The following is a 17,300-nucleotide window of genomic DNA, read 5'->3' on the forward strand; positions in this document are numbered from 1 at the left end:
TTGAATAGTGTGTTCATTTTCATTTATTTCCATGAAGTTTTTTATTTCTTTCTTGATCTCTTTGGTAACCCATTCATTATTTAATAACATTCTATTTAGCCTCCAAGTGTTTGAATGTTTTTTAGTGTTTTTACTGTAGTTGATTTCTAATTTCATGCAATTGTGATCTGAGAAGATGCTTGACATAATTTCAAAGTTCTTGAACTTGTATAGACTTGTTTTGTGTCCTAACATGTGATCTATCTTTGAGAATGATCCATGTGCACTTGAGAAGAATGTATATTATGCAGCGTTAGGGTGAAATGTTCTGTAAATATCAATTAAATTCATCTGACCTTGTGTGCAATTTAGTCACTGTGTCTGTGTTGAATTTTTGTCTGGAATATCTATCCAGTGAAATTAGTGGGGTGGGGTGTTAAAGCCCATTACTATGACTGTATTGGTGTTGATCTCTCCCTTAAAGTCCTTAAGGTTATTATTGATAGGTTCTTATTTAGTGTCATTTTAATTCTTTATGCCTATGGCTCTCTCTCTATTTCTTATTATTATTACATCAGTCCCTTTAACATTTCTTGCAATGTTTCTATTTCTATTTCTAATTACAGAAGTCCCTTTAACATTTCCTGAATGCTGGTTTGGTGGAGATAAACTAATTTAGTCTTTTTTTGCCTGGGAAGCTCTTTATTTCACCATCTATTTTGAATGATAGTCTTGCCGGATAGAGCAGGCTTGGTTTCAGATCCTTGTTTTGCATTACCTTGAATACTTCATGCCATTCCCTTCTGGCCTGTAGAGTTTCTGATGAGAAGTCAGCTGACAGTCTTAAGGGAGCTCCTTTGTAGGTAACAGATTGCTTTTCTCTTGCTGCCTTTAAGATTCTCTCTTTGTCTTGAATTTTTGGCATTTTAGTTATGATGTGTCTGGATGTGGGCCTCTTTGGATTCTTCTTGCTTGGGCATCTGTGTGCCTCCTGAACTTGTGTGACTTTTTCCTTCACCAGGCTAGGGAAATTTTCTGTCATTATTTCTTTAAAACAGGTTCTCTAACCCTTCCTTACTTTAGATCTCTTCTGGCACTCCTATGATGCGAATATTGTTATGTTTCATGTTGTCCCACAGATCCTTTAGACTGTTCTCCTATTATTTAATTGTTTTTTTTTTCCTTTTGGGTCTCTGATTGAGTGCTTTTATCTACCCTGTCTTCTAATTCGCTGATCTTATCCTCAGCTTCCTCTAATCTGCTGTTTCTTCCTTCCAATGTATTATTTATTTCTGCTATGTCATTCTTCATTTCTGACTGGTCATTTTTCATACTTTCCATATCTTTTTCCATACTGTTGAGCATCCTTACTATCAGTATTCTGAACTCTATATTTGATAGATTGCTTATCTCTATTTCATTTAGCTTTTTTTTTTTTTTTAGAGAATTCTCTTGTTTTTTCATTTGGGGCTTATATTTTTGTCTCCCCATTTTGGGTGCCTGTTTCGGTTTGTTTCTATGTATTAGGTGGACCTGCTAGGATTCTCAGTCTTTTTAGATGGTCTCTGGTGCAGGCCAGTGTCAGATGCTATTTGTGACTGGCCTTGAGTACCCTGTTTGGAGCTATCAACACCCTCAACTTGAGGTACCCTCTGTGGGGCTGGGTGCATTTAGACAGGACCAAGATGCACACCAAAGTCTGCTCTTCCAAGGCCTGGGTCCAGAAGCAGATGAGGCAAAGGCTCAAAGTACTCTGAGGTCTGCCTCTGCCTGCAGACTGATTAATCTGATTTTCTTAATCAGCCTCAGGCTGTAGAAACTCCACAGAGTGGGGCAGCTGATTGTTATCAGTCTCTTAATGAGCTTCAGGTTATATAAACTCCACTGGGTAGGGTGAGAGGTTTTCCAGCAGGGTGTGGTACTTGCTTCCATTCAGGCAAAAGCTGCTTGAAAGATAGATGTCTGCCTGAGAAAGATGTCTTCTGCAGTTTGGGGGAATATCTTGGCACAGGAATCCAGAGGGGTGACCTCTGAACTCTATCTCTGGAGCTCACAACCCTAGATTCACTCCACACAGCTCCAGTCCACTCTGGCCTCCCTCTGCTGGATCCCAAGATGAGTGGCTGCACAGGAAACTTCGTGTGTTGGCTCCTTACAAGGGTGCCTGCATAATCAGTTATTTCTTCCTGGCAGACAGAAACCCAGCTTCTTTTCACAATCAGATATTATGTGGGCATGTTTCTCAGTTCCGGCGCTCTTGGGTGGAAAGCCCAGGCTGGGGTTTAGGTCCCAGAGTCCTCAGTGGGAACCCCCACAGCTGAGATATTCCCCCTGGAACTTCAACTGATGCCTGTGGGAGCACATCCAGTGCTTCCTACCAGTCCCTGTGTGGTCTCCACTTTTCCTCCTTGGTTATGAGGGAGCTCTCCATCTCATCTTCAGTTGCAGCTGATTACTCAGGATGGTTTATCTATATTTTAGTTGTAATTCCATTTTTGTCCTTGGCAAGTGTCAGTGTAGCTTCTACTCAGTCCACTGCCATCTTTAATCTCAAAGTATTTTCTTATTTCCATTTTGGTTTCATCATTGGTTATATAGGATTGTGTTTTTTTGTTTTGTTATGTTTTAGTTTTTTATCTTCAATTTTCACATACTTGTGAGTTTCCCATATTTCTTGGCTCAAATATTAAAGATTTTGACTGTTCTTACTGAAGTAGACTTGCTTGTCTAAACATATTCTTTGTTTGCTGTGTATACTCAGGACCATATCCAGAGATCTTAAATGGTGGTTGTTTTTTTTTACTTCCTGCAGTTTCTCTAGAGAATAGGTCAGTGGAGCTCCCCAAGCTGTCAGTCTGCAGGTCCACTGCTACAGCTGTCTTATATGCCAAATTTTGCTCTTGGATATGTAATTAAGTTAAATGAACAATTCTTAGTTGCATAGAAGTATAGAGGCTGAGAAAAGCACTGAGATATTTGATCCTGGAAGCCTGCTTTTTGAGATAAAGAGCCTGAGGTAAGGGGCAGGTATGAAACTTCTGCTTAGACAGAGAGCTCTTTTGCAGCCAACCAGTCCTGGGATTCCTATCTCAGAATCCACCCTGGATCTCTGTCCATTAACCAGTGATTGCTAATGATGGCCTATTGGCCAAGCCTGCCCACAACCACATGTCCACATGTTGTATATTACTTCTTTCATGCAGTACCAACATAATTGAGTACTTGTGACCAATTTTATGGTCCATGGGGCTAAAAATATTTACTATCTGGCTCTTTACAGAAAAAGTTTTCCTAACTCTTCATTAAACCAATATCTGAATCTTGTTTTCTGTGGGTCTTTTTGCTGGACCTATTCCTATTACCTGTTCTTCCATCAAGTAAAGTTTAAGCAGGAGACAAATCATGTTGGATATTTTAGCAGAAGAAAAAAGGTGGATATAAAGAATTATTAACAAGCATAAAGAATTAAAATGTGATGAGAGAGCACTAAAGCATCACTGAGCTAGTTGCCACCTAGAAGGCTGGCTGAAGCATGTGGGTAAAGCTGAGATTATCTGAATGCAGAAGCCTTTAGTCCAGGGGCCCTGGGTTAGCCTGGGGTTGGTGTATCTGAATGTTACCATGGAAATGTCACCCCTGAGGAGGGGATTCTTTGAGGGAACACAATGAAACCAGTCCCGCAAACTTTGGAAAAACTGAAAAGTAAATTAAATTACTGTTCCTGGTGTGAATTACAGCCAACACAGCGAAGACTTGAAGCTGATGGATCCTCACCAAAACCGAAGGGGGCTAGAAGGACTAACTGGTTCCCCCACTCCAGCCTGTCAGCGCCTCCTCTTCCCCTACTGACAGAGCCAAACAGAGCCACTGACAAAGTGGAAATGTGATTTTTAGTTTCAGCTTCAGCACCACACAACAGAGTATAAAAGTGCAGTCCTGAAGTCGAAAGACAAGGGTGTACAACCAGCACAATGCTTTTTTTATTGAATAGAGCATAGGGTGAGCTTGAGGAAAGGTGCCAAGGAGGGGGAAATGAGCAACTTGAAGGGAGGCACATTCTGTGCAGAGAGGCCCAGTGAACAAGAAGCATGCATTTCAGAGCCAAAATCTTTAAAATGAAGTGAAAGCTCATATAGAATAAAAAGTAGGCATTAGGAAAATGCATACAATAGGAACTCCTGCGCACAGTTACAGTTGTTACTATAATTCCCACACTTACTGCTGCAGCAGCTCCTGTCACCTGAACCCTAATCTACCCCTCCAGTGTTCATGGACTCAGCCCTGGACAGTCACACTTTCAAAATCAATGGCAGTCCACATTCCACTCTCATTTTGTGTTCCTGTCAGAACAGCTCATAGATTTCATGCTTAGCCCAGCCCCTGAACACAGGAAACAATTATGAATAATACAGTGACATCCTAACAACAGTAATATTGATATTTACTCATTGTGTTTCAAGAAATCCTTGAGTGATGGAAATTTTGACTGCTAGGGGAAAAGATCAAGAATCATTGCTTGTCTATATTTCTGTCTTGAGAGATCCCTAAATGAGATTGTTGACTTGACTTGTTAAGTGTATATTAAAAAGACAGGTTCCCTTGGTCCAGTCAAACATCTTACTACGCTGCTTTTAGTACTCATAGGAAAGAGAGCAATCACAACTCTCGGGCAACCAGGTCAGTGTCCCTTCTTTAAGTATGTTATATGGATCTGTAAGGTGTGCCCCACGATTAACGAGTCTCATCTGGAAATGAAGCTGTGAGCCCACCATGAAAGATTAAGGATGCTGTTTAAGTGCAGCATCTGTGACTCTCCAGAGTGCTTGATTTCACAGTGTTGTGCCATCATCGGTGTCTGCCCCGTCTCTAGAAAACTTAACTTGAACAAACTTTAATTAAGAGAGAATAATATCTAAGAAGTGTCCAGGAAGTCCTGCACATAAAACTGAGATTATTTGAGGTCAACAATTGCCCTGTTTTTATAGTCAGCATATATCCATGGGTAAAGAAGAAAGGCTTTGCATGTGGGTACAATTGCCGGTCTTTTTTTTTTTTTTTAAATATATCTTTTTTTTTATTTCAGAGAGAAGAAGGGAGAAGCGGAGGTGGAGATATAGAAATAGAAATATCAATGATGAGAGAGTTATTGGTCAACTGTCTCCTGCATGCCTCCCACTGGGGATCGAGCCCACAACCAGGGCATGTGCCCTGACCAGGAATCGAACCACAATCTCCTGGTTCATAGAACCAGTCCTTTTAGAACCCACTATGGACAACAAAATCTGTGGCAGAAAGTACTTACCTGCTACCCACAGCCTGTGTGTGACTCATTTACTTTTAGACAAGCAGACAAGACTCAATAACATACATGAATGCATCTCAGATATAAATTTGCATATACAATGTGAGAAGGTTTGTTCATTCATTCCAAAAGTCTATATATCTATCCATCCACTTGTCTATCACCTATCTGATGGCTTCCAAATGTGCTATTCTAGATATAGGTAATAAAGCATAAACATACTCACTATATTCATTCTCTCAGGGAGCTTCATTCACACCACGCTCTAACTGCAGAGAAGTTAGCTTGGAATCACCTGTTTCCAGTCATGTTCATTCTAGCCAGGAAGGTGGACACTAAGGAAATAGTAAGGATATTGCCCTACAGCAGGGCAGTCCTGCACCCTTGCCCAAATAACATCAGGGCCAAGAGCAAGGCACACCTGGGCTGCCCAGGGCATTCAACAGCAGCACTGTTCCTCTGGCAGCCAAATCCTGTGTGAGACATACAGCACTCAGCTACCCAGATGTGCTTAACCAAGAAGGGCAAACCCCGAGCACTGGGGCTGCGGAAATGGCTCTCAGGTTTGAAGAGAATCTTGTAGCTGCTATATTAGTCAGAGTTCTTCAGAGAAACAGAATCAATAGGATATAAAGTATATATTTATGATGCATTATTATTATTATATTATATTTATTATAAGGAATTCAATCAGGATTGTGTAGGCTGACTGGTAAGTTCCAACATCTGCAGGTGGCTCAGCAGTAGGGGCCCAGGAGAGCTGATGGCGCAGCTCCAGGCTGAAGGTGCAGGCTGGCCATGCCCAGGAGCAGCCCATGTTTTACTCGGAGTCCAAAGGCAGGAGCCGGCAGCTGGGAGGCAGTGAGGAAGGATTCTCCCTCACTCAAGAGAGGTTGCCCTTTTTCTTTTATTCAAGCCTTCAACTGACTCGATGCAGACCACCCAGTTCAGGGAGGGCAGCTTGCTTTACTGTTCTAGTGATTTAAATGTTAATCATCTAAAAACAGCCTCCAATTCCAAATAATGTTTAACCAGATACCTGGGCACAACGTAGTCCAGACAAGTTAACACATAAAATTAACCATGACAGTAACTTAGATCTTACTCATCTGTATATTTAAAAAAGCTACATATCTTGACACAAAAGATACTCATTAGAGACTGATTAAAAGCTCAATTTAATGAAATAATGAATTGTAGCTTGTTGCTACCTTACAGCACCTGCAACTTCAAAATAACTGCAACACTTTGGGTGTCAGCAATTTTCTTAATATAATGAGGGATATTTATGATTCATATTATTTTAAAAATTAAACTATTTATTTTGAGATAATTATAGATTCACATACATTTATAATAAATAATGCAGAAAATGATTTCTTTGTAATGACTGAATTGTGACCCTAAATATTTAACTAAGTCCTAAAACTCAGTAGCTCAGATGTGTCTATATTTAGAGACAGGACCTCTAAACAGGTAATTCAGGGAAAATAAAGTAATTACAGTGGGCCCTGATCCAATCTGACTGAAGTCCTTATAAGAAGAGGACACTAGAATGCAGACACAGAGGCGGCCATCTGCAAGCCAAGCGGAGAGGCCTCAGGTCAACCCAAACCTGCAGATACCTTGAACTTGGACTTCTAGCCTCCAGAACCGTGAGGAAATAAATGTCAGACCAACCATGGTATTTTGTTAGGGAAGTTCTAGCAAACTAACACACCCAGTTTTCTCCAGTGGTAACATGCTGCAAAACTATAGTAAAATATCACACAGGGATACTGACATTGATGCAGTCAAGACACAGAGTGGATCTGTCACCACAGAGCCTTCCCCTGTTGCTTTTTAGCACTGCACTCATTGTCCTCCCGCATCTCTCCTCTGGCCCCTCAATGCTAGTAACTATAACCTGTTCTTTATTACATTTATTCTGTCATTTCAAGAATGTCATGAAAATGAATCATACACTATGTAATCTTTTGAGATTAGTGCTGTGGTTTTTTGTTTTGTTTTGTTTTGTGTGTTTTTTTTTCAGAATAATTATATGGTTGGGTGCATCAATAGTTTGTTACCGAGTAGTATTCTGTGGGATGGTTGATTCCAGGATATTTAACTAATCACCCATTAAAGAACATCTGTATTGTTTTCAGTTTTTGGCAGTTATGCGTAAATCTGCTATGCATAATTGAGCACAGGTTTTCATGGAACATAAGTTTTCATATCTTGGAGATAAATACTCATGTGCAGTTACTTGGTTATATGCTAGTTATATGTTTATAAGAAACTATCAAACTGCTTACCATTGCATAATCCCCCCAACAATGTGTGAATGATGAGTTTTTCTTCATCTTCACCAGCATTTGGTGTTGCCATAATTATTTTTAATTTCAGCCTCTGTGTTGTGTGTACTGAAATTCATTGCTATTTGAATTTACATTTTTCTGATTATAGTGTTGTTGAATATTTTTCTTGTGCTTATTTTATATTTGTATATCTTCTTTGCTAAAATGTCCATTCATGCTTTTTGCCAGTTTTCTAAGTGAATTGTTTGTTTCCATGTTGTTTAGTTTTGAAAATTCTTTTTTATTATTTTTTGTTTTATTTTTATTTTGTCTTTTTAAATTGCAGTTAATGTAAAATATTACATTAGTTTCAGGTGTAAAACTTCATGATTAGCATTTATATAACTTGCGAAGTGATCACCCTGTTAAACCTAGTACCCATCTGATATCATACAGAGTTCTTACAATATTATCAACTATATTCCCTATCCTGTACTTTATACCCCCATGACTTTTCTGTCACTACCAATCTGTACTTCTATATCCCTTCACTTTTTTAACCCAGCCCCCCAACCCCTCTCCCATCTGGTAACCATCAATATGTTCTCTGTGTCTATGAGTCTGTTTCTGTTCCACTTGTTCATTTATTTATTTATTTTTTTAGATTCCACATATAAGGGAAATCATCTGGCATTTTTCTTTCTCTGTCTATTTTTATTTAATTTTTAAATTGAATTTAGGGAGAGAAAGAGGAAGGGAGAAACAGAAAGAGAGAGAAAGAAACGTCTACTTGCCATTCCACTCATCCATGTAGTTGCTGGTTTACTATTGTATGTGCCCTGACTGGACATTGAACCCACAATCTTGGCATATCAGGATGACGCTCCAACCAACTGAGCTACCTAGCTAGGGCTCTGAGTTATTTCACTTAGTATAATATCCTCTAGGTCCATCCATGCTGTTGCAGGTGGCAATATTTTTTTCTTATTTATGGCTGAATCATATTCCCTTGTACACAGGCACCACTTCTGTATCCACTCATCTATTGATGGGCACTTAGTTTGCTTCCATATCTTGACTATTGTAAATAACGCAGCAATATACATATGGGTGAATATGTCTTTTCAATTTGGTGTTTTGTGTTTTTTCCAGTAAATACTCAGAAGTGGAGTTAATGAGTTCCACTTTGTCACTTGTTATAACCTTTGTTAAAGTCTATTTTATCTGGTATAAATATTGCTATCTCAGCTTTTTTGCTTGTTTCCATTTTGATGAAATATCTTTTTTCATCCTTTACTTTTAGTCTGTGTGCTTTTGATCTGAAGTGAGTCCCTTGTAGACAGCCTTGATTGCTTTGGCATGTCACTCGGACGGATTGACACCCATGCCGATTGGTAGTGAGGACTGTGACTATAGCAGTGGAGCTGATGTGTGGTGGCCAACCGCAGGGAGCAGCACTTGCTTTATTGGAGCTTTGGTTTTCACCAAGTTTGCCCCTTGAGTATGGCCCTTGTCGGAGGTGGTTGGGTCATAATTTGGGTGATCTGCAGCTGTTCACAGACTGCACTGGCTTTGGGGCTCCGATGAGGTGCCAGGTCAGCCACTGCATATACCCTGCCAGGGACATGGCACAAACTATAAAGTGATCTGTAGGTGGCTGCTACTCTGCTGGTCTTGTAGGTGTCTGGGAGGTGCCAAGATGGGAACCAATGCTGGCTGCCACTAGTGCCAGGCCTGGGGCCACTTATCAAGAGGTATGGGGTATTCAGGGGCCAGATGCTGCTTGTTTGAAAGAGTTCTGGAAAGTCTGAAGCATGACCTAAGAGACCGTTTGCATGGAAAAGCCACTGGAGACACCTTGGTTAGACCTGCAAGTTGGGTGGGGCAGGGTCTCAGGGAGTCACCAGGACAGGGCGAACAGTGTCAGCAGGCTGTTGGGGACTAACGTATGACACCCTTCTGCCAGCCCTGCAGGGGAATGGCTCGGCTAGGGAACAATGACCTCTGCCAGTTATTCTGTTTGAGAGGAAGCTGCCCCTCCGGCCCGTGTCCATTTCAGTTTCTCCCCATTTTCCCTTGTGCCTTTTGAGCTGTTGCCTCAGCGCTGGAGCTCAGAACGAGTGAGTCCAAGTAGGCCCGTGTGGGGGCCCTTTAAGAGGAATGCCTGGGTCCCCAGCTGCTCTCTGTCTCACTCAGCTGCAACCCCAACTGGTTTTTATATCCAGAGTTATGAGCACTTAACTTACTGGCACTGGAACCCTGGACTGGAGGGCCTGGTGTGGGGCCAAACCCCGTACTCCTCAGAAAGAGAAACATTGATCAGCTGTCCCCATGCACCCTGACTTAGGATTGAACCCATGGCCCAGGAATGTGCCTGACTGGGAACTGAACCTGCCGCCTACTGGTGTACAAGACGATGCTCCAACCACCTGGGCCACACAGGCCAGGGGATCACTCCAAATTTCAACTTCCATGCATGATTGGGGCGCCAGCCCATTCAGCATCTCCACCCTTCCTACCAATCTTGATGTGGCTTCTATTTTACATTGTCATTTATAGGACTTCTGTTCAGCTAGATTTCGGGCGTTCAGAATAATGGTTGCTCTGTAGTTTACTTGAGGTTGTGGGAGGATCTGAGTACCATCTTTACCTATGCTGTCATCTTGACAGGAAGTGTTTTGAAAATTCTTTATATATTTTGGACACAAATCCTTTGTCAGATATGTAAGTTTCAAATATTTTATTTCATTCTGTAGTTTCTCTCACTTCCTCTGCCTCTCAAGCACATCTTTCACAGAGCAATTGTATTTAATTTTGATGAAGTAAATTGATCAATATTTACTTTTATAAATCATGCTTTTGATGTTAAGTTTAGAAGACTTTGCCTAGACTATGGATTCTGAAATATTTTTCTAGTTTTTTTGGAAGTACCATCATTTTGTGTTTTACATTTAAATTTGAGATCCATTTTCAGTTAATGTGTGAAGTTGGTTTGAGGTTCTTTTGTAAATTTTGCTTATGGATGTCTAACTGTTCCAGTAGGGAGAATCATTCTACCCAGTGTTAAGGCCTGATAAATATCTACAGTAATCAAGGGGTTATTATGTTGGAAGCACAATAAACACATGGATCAATGAAACAAAATAGGTAACCCTCCAAAAAATAAGTAATCCAGAAACAGAGCTACAGAGATATGTGAAAATTATTTGTAAAAAAGGCAAAATAATTTCCCTATAGGAGATCCTTTTCAACAAATTGTACTAGGCACATGCTTGTTTTATAAACTATATTAATGTAAGTACATACAAGCAAATATGGATAGTAAAATAATTTTTTAAATCCAACAGATAAATGCCCATGTGTTGCTGATTTTTTCCTACAGCATAGTAGAAATTTTATTTTTCAGTGGTTACTTTTGCATTTTATACATTTACCCTTACTAGCAGGTTGAGAGATAAGGAACCTTGAAGAATCATTGAATTTAACGGGGATAGAGAGAGATAGAAACATCAATGATGGAAGAGTCATCATTGATCGGCTGCCTCCTGCATGCCCCCTACTGGGGATGGAGCCCACAACCCCGGCATGTGCCCTGACCTGGAATTGAACCATGATCTCCTGGATCCTAGGTCGAGGCTCAACCACTGAGCCATGCCCAGCCCGGAAACTTCTCCATTTTTTAGAAAGGACCATATCCACGTGCTGCTAGATAGATTGGGTTTTCTTTGTTCACTTGTTTTTTTGACTTCATGGCAAGTGTTTTTATTTTGAAACAAGCATTTTTATTTCAAACTTACATAAGGATGACAAGGAAAATACTAAGGATATCTTTATGCCCTTCACCCAGAATCAGCAATTGCTGACATTTTGCTACATTTGACTTATTTTTCTATCTTTCTGAATTATTAGAGAGCAAGCAGCAATCACGGAAACCCTTTCCCACTGGTGTTTCAGTGCAACTTCCCAAATTATCCCCAAAAAGGAAATTTAATATTGATAATTTTCTGCTGCCTAAAGCACAGATTTTATTCAAGTTTTGCTAATTGTCTCAATATCATCTTTTTAAAAAAGATTTTTTTTTAATTGATTGTTAGAGAGAAGAAGGGAGAGTGAGAGAAACAAAGATGTCAGAGCGAACCATCAATTAGCTACCTCCTGCACATCCCCTACCTGGGATCAGGCCCACAACCTGGGTATGTGCCTTGACAGGAAATCAAACCGGTGACCTTTCCATGCGTGGGCGATGCCTAACCAACTGAGGCACTCTGGCCAAGGCTCCATAATGTCTTTTCAGCAGTCTTTATTTCTTTTCCAGGAGCCAGTCTAAGATTGCACTTCACATTTAGATTTGGCACCTTTTTTATTGATATATAATTTTCATACTGTAATATTCACCCTCTTTAAAGTATATGATTTTTAGTATTTTACAATGTTGTGTGACTATCAACACTAATGCTCAAAATGTTTACATCACCCCAAAAAAGAAACTCCACATCCACTAGCAACTATTCCACATTCTTCTCTCCCCCAGCCATGCCAACCACTAGTCTGATTTTAGTATCTTAGATCTGCCTTTTCTGGACAATTCATATAAATAAAGTTATACCATATGTAGCCTTTTGTATCTGGGCTTCTTTCACTTAGTATGTTTAAAAATTGATATATATTATACCACCTATAAATATTTTATTTTTTAAAAGCTGAATAGTGTTCCATTGTATAGACACCACAATTGGTTTGCCTATTTCTTAGTTGATGATCATTTGGGTTGTTTCCATTTTGGGGCTATTATGAATAATTCTGCTATGAACATTTATATACACATTTGTGTGTGAACATTTTCAGCTCTCTTTGGTATACACTGAGGAGTGAAACTGTTGGGTTGTATAACTTTATTTTTAAGTTTTTGAGGAATTGTCAGATTGTTTTATATAGGAGTTGCATCATTTTACATTTTAACAAATAGAGTTCCAATTTCTCCATATATTTGTCTACAATTATTATGATATGACTCATTGATTATAGCTATCTTGATGTTTATGAAGTGGTATCTTGTGGTTTTAATTAACATTTACCTAATGACATGTGATTAGCATGTTTGTATGTGTTTGTGTATCTTCTTTGGAGAAATGTCTATTCAGGTCCTTTGCCCATTTTTTAATTGGGTTATCTCTTTGTTGTTGAGTTGTAAGAATTCTTAATATAGTATGGATTCTACATTCATCAGATACAAAAATTGCAAATATTTCACTCTTTCTATGAGTTGGTTTTCATTTTCTTGATATTTTCCTTTGATGTTTAAAAGTTTTTAATATTGATGAAATCTAATTTACCTGTACTTTCTTTGTATGCTTAGGCTTTAAGAGTTATATCTAAGATACAATTAGCAATTTAAGGTCACAAATATTTACACATATACTTTATTTTAAAAGTTTGATAATTTTAGCTCTTACAGGGTTTTGACACTTTTGTCATTAATTTTTGTATATCTTGTGAGGTAGAAGTCCGACTTCATTCTTTTGTATGAGAGTACCAGTTGTCCCAGCATAACTTATTTAAAAGAGTATTTTTTCTTAGATTGAATTTTCAAGACACCTTAGTGAAAAATCAGTGTCCCATAAATGCATGGTTTTATTTATGAACATTCATTTCTTTTTCATTAATCTATTGTCTATTCTTATTCCAATTATACACAGAATTGATTTTTGTAGCTTCATGGTAAGTATTGAATTAAGTAAAGAAGTGTGAGTCTCTTAATTTTTTTTCCCCCTTTTTATTATTATTTTGGCTATTCTGGGTTTCTTGCATTTTCATATAAATTTTAGGGCTAGATAATCAATTTCTTTAAAAAAAGTTCATCTTATTTTGATAGAAATTGAGTTATATCAGTAGAATAATTTAGCTAAGATTGCCATTTTATCAATATTAAGTCTTCCAATTCATGAATCATAAATATTGACATTAATTTAGTATTTCTTTAAATTTTTAAAGGATGTCTTGTAGTTTTTGTTGTACAAGCTTTGTACTCCTTTTAAGTTTATCACTAATTAATATATTCCTTTTGTTGCTATTGTAAATGAAATTTTTAAAAATTTTATTCCCTGATTGTTTATTGTTAATGTAGAATTATAACTGACTTATGCATATTGATCTTGTACTCTGCAATCTCACTAAACTTTTAGCTCTAAATTTTCTTATAGATTCCTAAATGCTTCTGAGGATTTTCTACATATAAGATCATGTTACATGAAAATATAGATGGTTTTATTTCTTCCTTTCTAATGTCAATATCTTTTTTGTGTGTGTTTTTGTCACATGATTGCCTTGGCTAGAACCTTCAGTAAAATATTAGCAGGAGTGGTGAGAACGGCCATCCTAGTTTTATTTTTCACTTTAAGGGGAAAACTGCCAGCCTTTCACCATTAAGTATAACATCAGCTGTGAGTTCTATCAAGTGGCTTATCTCCATGTACTGATACAATTACATTTTTCCTCTAATCTATTAATATGCATTACATTAATAGATTACCTTTCTTTGATACACATTATATATAGTGTATAAACCCTATTTGACCACAGAATATTTATTTTCTAAATATACTGCTGGTTAGACTTACCATAATTTATTTAATATGAAGGTGAAATATAATAGAATGAATAAAAACACAGATTTTTTTTACTAGACTGTTTCTGTCACAAGTAGATGGGGCCATGAACAAAAGCATTTAATCTCTTTGTGACTCAGGGTTCTCCTCTATAAAATGTAAGATAATGGCATAAAATTAATAGTGAGCTTTCAATGCTTCAATGATTTTCTCTTGCCTAAAGACAGAGTTTAATTTCTTTATTTTTTAAAAATCTATTCTGCCACCCTATCTATTTTTTTATTAAATATATTGGGGTGACACTGGTTAATAAGATCATATAGGTTTCAAGCGTACATTTCTATGACATATGACCTGTATATTGCATTGTGTGCCACCACTCACTATCAAATTGTCTTCTGTCACCATATATTTGGCTCCCTTTACCCTTTGTTACCCCTCCTCCCTTCCCTCTGATAACCAGCACACTGCCGTCTGTGTCTATGAATTTCAGTTTATATCCCACATATGAGTGAAATCATATGGTTCTTAGGTTTTTCTGCCTGACTTCTTTTGCTGAGCATAACATTCTCAAGGTCCATCCATGCAGTCGCAAATAGCAGTATTTCAAGAAAACATAGGCTCTAAATTTATGGACCTTGGTTTTAGAGAACATTTTATGAATTTCACCCCAAAAGCAAAGGAAGTAAGGGACAAGTAAGTGAATGCAACTATATTACACTGAAAGCTTCTGCACAGCAAAAGAAACTGCCAAGAAAACAAAAAGTCTATCAACCAAATGGGAGAGGATATTTACAAACAGCTCAGATGAGGGGTTAATTTCCAAAACAAATTATTTATTCTAATATCCGAAGTCCTCTGGCATCTGACGCCAAGCTGCCTTTATACTCTTATATCCTAATTCTCACTCTCAAATCGACAGTTTCAACCAAATGCTTTTACCAGCTGTTCCCACAAATTACCCTCTACCATCTTCATACTTTCGTTCACTCTGTTTCCGCCAGCCAACTGAAAGTAGCTTAATGACTTTTTCTACCAAGCAAACCCTACCTGTCTTTAAAATGCAATTGTTCTTCCTTTGTCTTTCCTCAAGCCTTTCTAACAAATTTGCCTAAAGTGAGCTTTACTTCTTTGAATATCTTAAGGATAATATTGCTTTGTAATTTTCTAATTAATCTTTCACTACTCTGGCATTCATTTAGTGGCACTAACTCAGGATTGCACATGCTCTGCAGTGTTTTGGGACCTGTCCAAAGCTGCCCAGCCAAAGGGGTGGCTAGGGGCTGATATCTGGCACATGCTGCCTACCCAAGCCGCATGCCCTGGTATAAAGCTCCATCTGCTCAAAGGAAGGGAGAACTTTTTAAAAATATATTTTTTATTCATAGAGGAAGTCGTGTTGCAATTATAGTCTGCCCAGAGAATGCATTAGTAATCACCATAACTTTTACTTATACTCAGTCCTAGTATCCCCTGTATTCCATTTGTAGTTAGAACACAAATCTCGTCTATGGGCAATAACAACAATACATAATATTTGAAGGCTATTTTACAGGTTTATGTACATTATCATTAGATAATTACCATGTTTTTTCCAATTCTGATTTTATACGTGGTTGGTGCCTGGAGCAGTAATCATCCAGCAAACACCACTGACTCCTACAGATGAGCATCCTGAGACAGCCAAGATCAGAGTTTCAAGGCCAGCAGGTGGGAGATTCTTTTCCTGCAGCTGCCCTGCTAAAACAGGGAGTGGGGGAAGCACAATTTCTGCTGAGCCTGTGTAATAAAGAGCATGCTAATGTAGGAAAGTCACTGAAGGATGCTTAAAATCAAATCATTCCTTTTCCTCCAAATCAGAAACATTTTGCTAGTAGAGGTGTTGCTGTCTGCATTTTTTAGAGCAACAGACACAAGTTAATATCCTTGGAGTTAGGCTGCTTGAACCGATGACATGATACTCTGAAACATCACAGTGATTCAGAAGAGATGACTTATTTTATCCGTGTTATTAGAAATAGCCATTTTGAAGTCTTTTTCTAGTGCCTTAGTTGTGCATATGGCATCAAAGCTGCCACATATGTCTATGATGATTGTAAATAAACAGAGGCTGGAGACCTATTCACATAGGTATGATGTGGGATCACGCTCCCCATTCCAGCTGTTCCCAGGACAATGTGTGCAGCCCCCAGGAAGCTCACGCCAGGTTTATTCAACACATCAACACGCACACACACACAATGCCTTTTGGCTGCTAAGCACTAGGGAGGCATGTGTTTTCACAATATAAAGCTAGTAACCTCTAGTTGCTCTATTTTGGCATTAGCATCTAAGAAACTCTGAACTAAACTAATAGACCATCTTTAGGAATGTGCAAGTGGATGCTGCATGGATGCACTTCTATGTTTAGCTGTGGTTTTATTTTAATACTTTATCTTGATTTTTCTTTAATTTTTAAAATTTATTGTATCTTATTTATCCACATTTTTGGTAAGTTGTCTAAATGTCTTTGGAAGGAACTGGGGTATATATGTAGGGAATAAGTGCTTTAGGATAAGCTGGACTAAGTGTAGAATCAGAAACATGTTAGAACCCACTTTACAGGTAAAACACCTGAGGCACTCACAGGTAAAGTGACTTGTCCAAAGATGAAAATCAGTACCATAAACGCAAAGATGCATGATTTTTTACTTTCCAACTCTGTTTCCTCTTCTCATATGGACATGACTTCCTACACACCAACTTAGCACAGCTTCCTTTCCCTCTTCTCAGCTTTTCAGTCTCCTCAGTTGTGCCCTTCTCTTTGCATTACACAGAACTGAGCTATTTTGATGTCTCCTATTTGTTTGGATACATAGAAGAGCCTGGAAAAATTCAGCAAAAATTAGTTAATACACACATGATTTTATGTAAAATATATAGTTTTCTCTATATAAATATGTATTATCTACCTCTAATTAATTTATTTAAAATCATTGTATTTATAAACATGTCCAAATTGTTATTTCATATTTTCATTGTTGTAACAAATATACCTGAAGTATCTTGTATCCTATAAAGTTCCTATACCATGCCCCTGAGGCTCAGAGGTCTTTCAAAAGTTGGGGAAGACTTGCAGCCAGTGTTTTTGCATGG

The sequence above is a fragment of the Miniopterus natalensis genome, chromosome 8 (assembly GCF_054644295.1).
Source record: "Miniopterus natalensis isolate mMinNat1 chromosome 8, mMinNat1.hap1, whole genome shotgun sequence".
In the NCBI taxonomy this organism is placed as follows: domain Eukaryota; kingdom Metazoa; phylum Chordata; class Mammalia; order Chiroptera; family Miniopteridae; genus Miniopterus; species Miniopterus natalensis.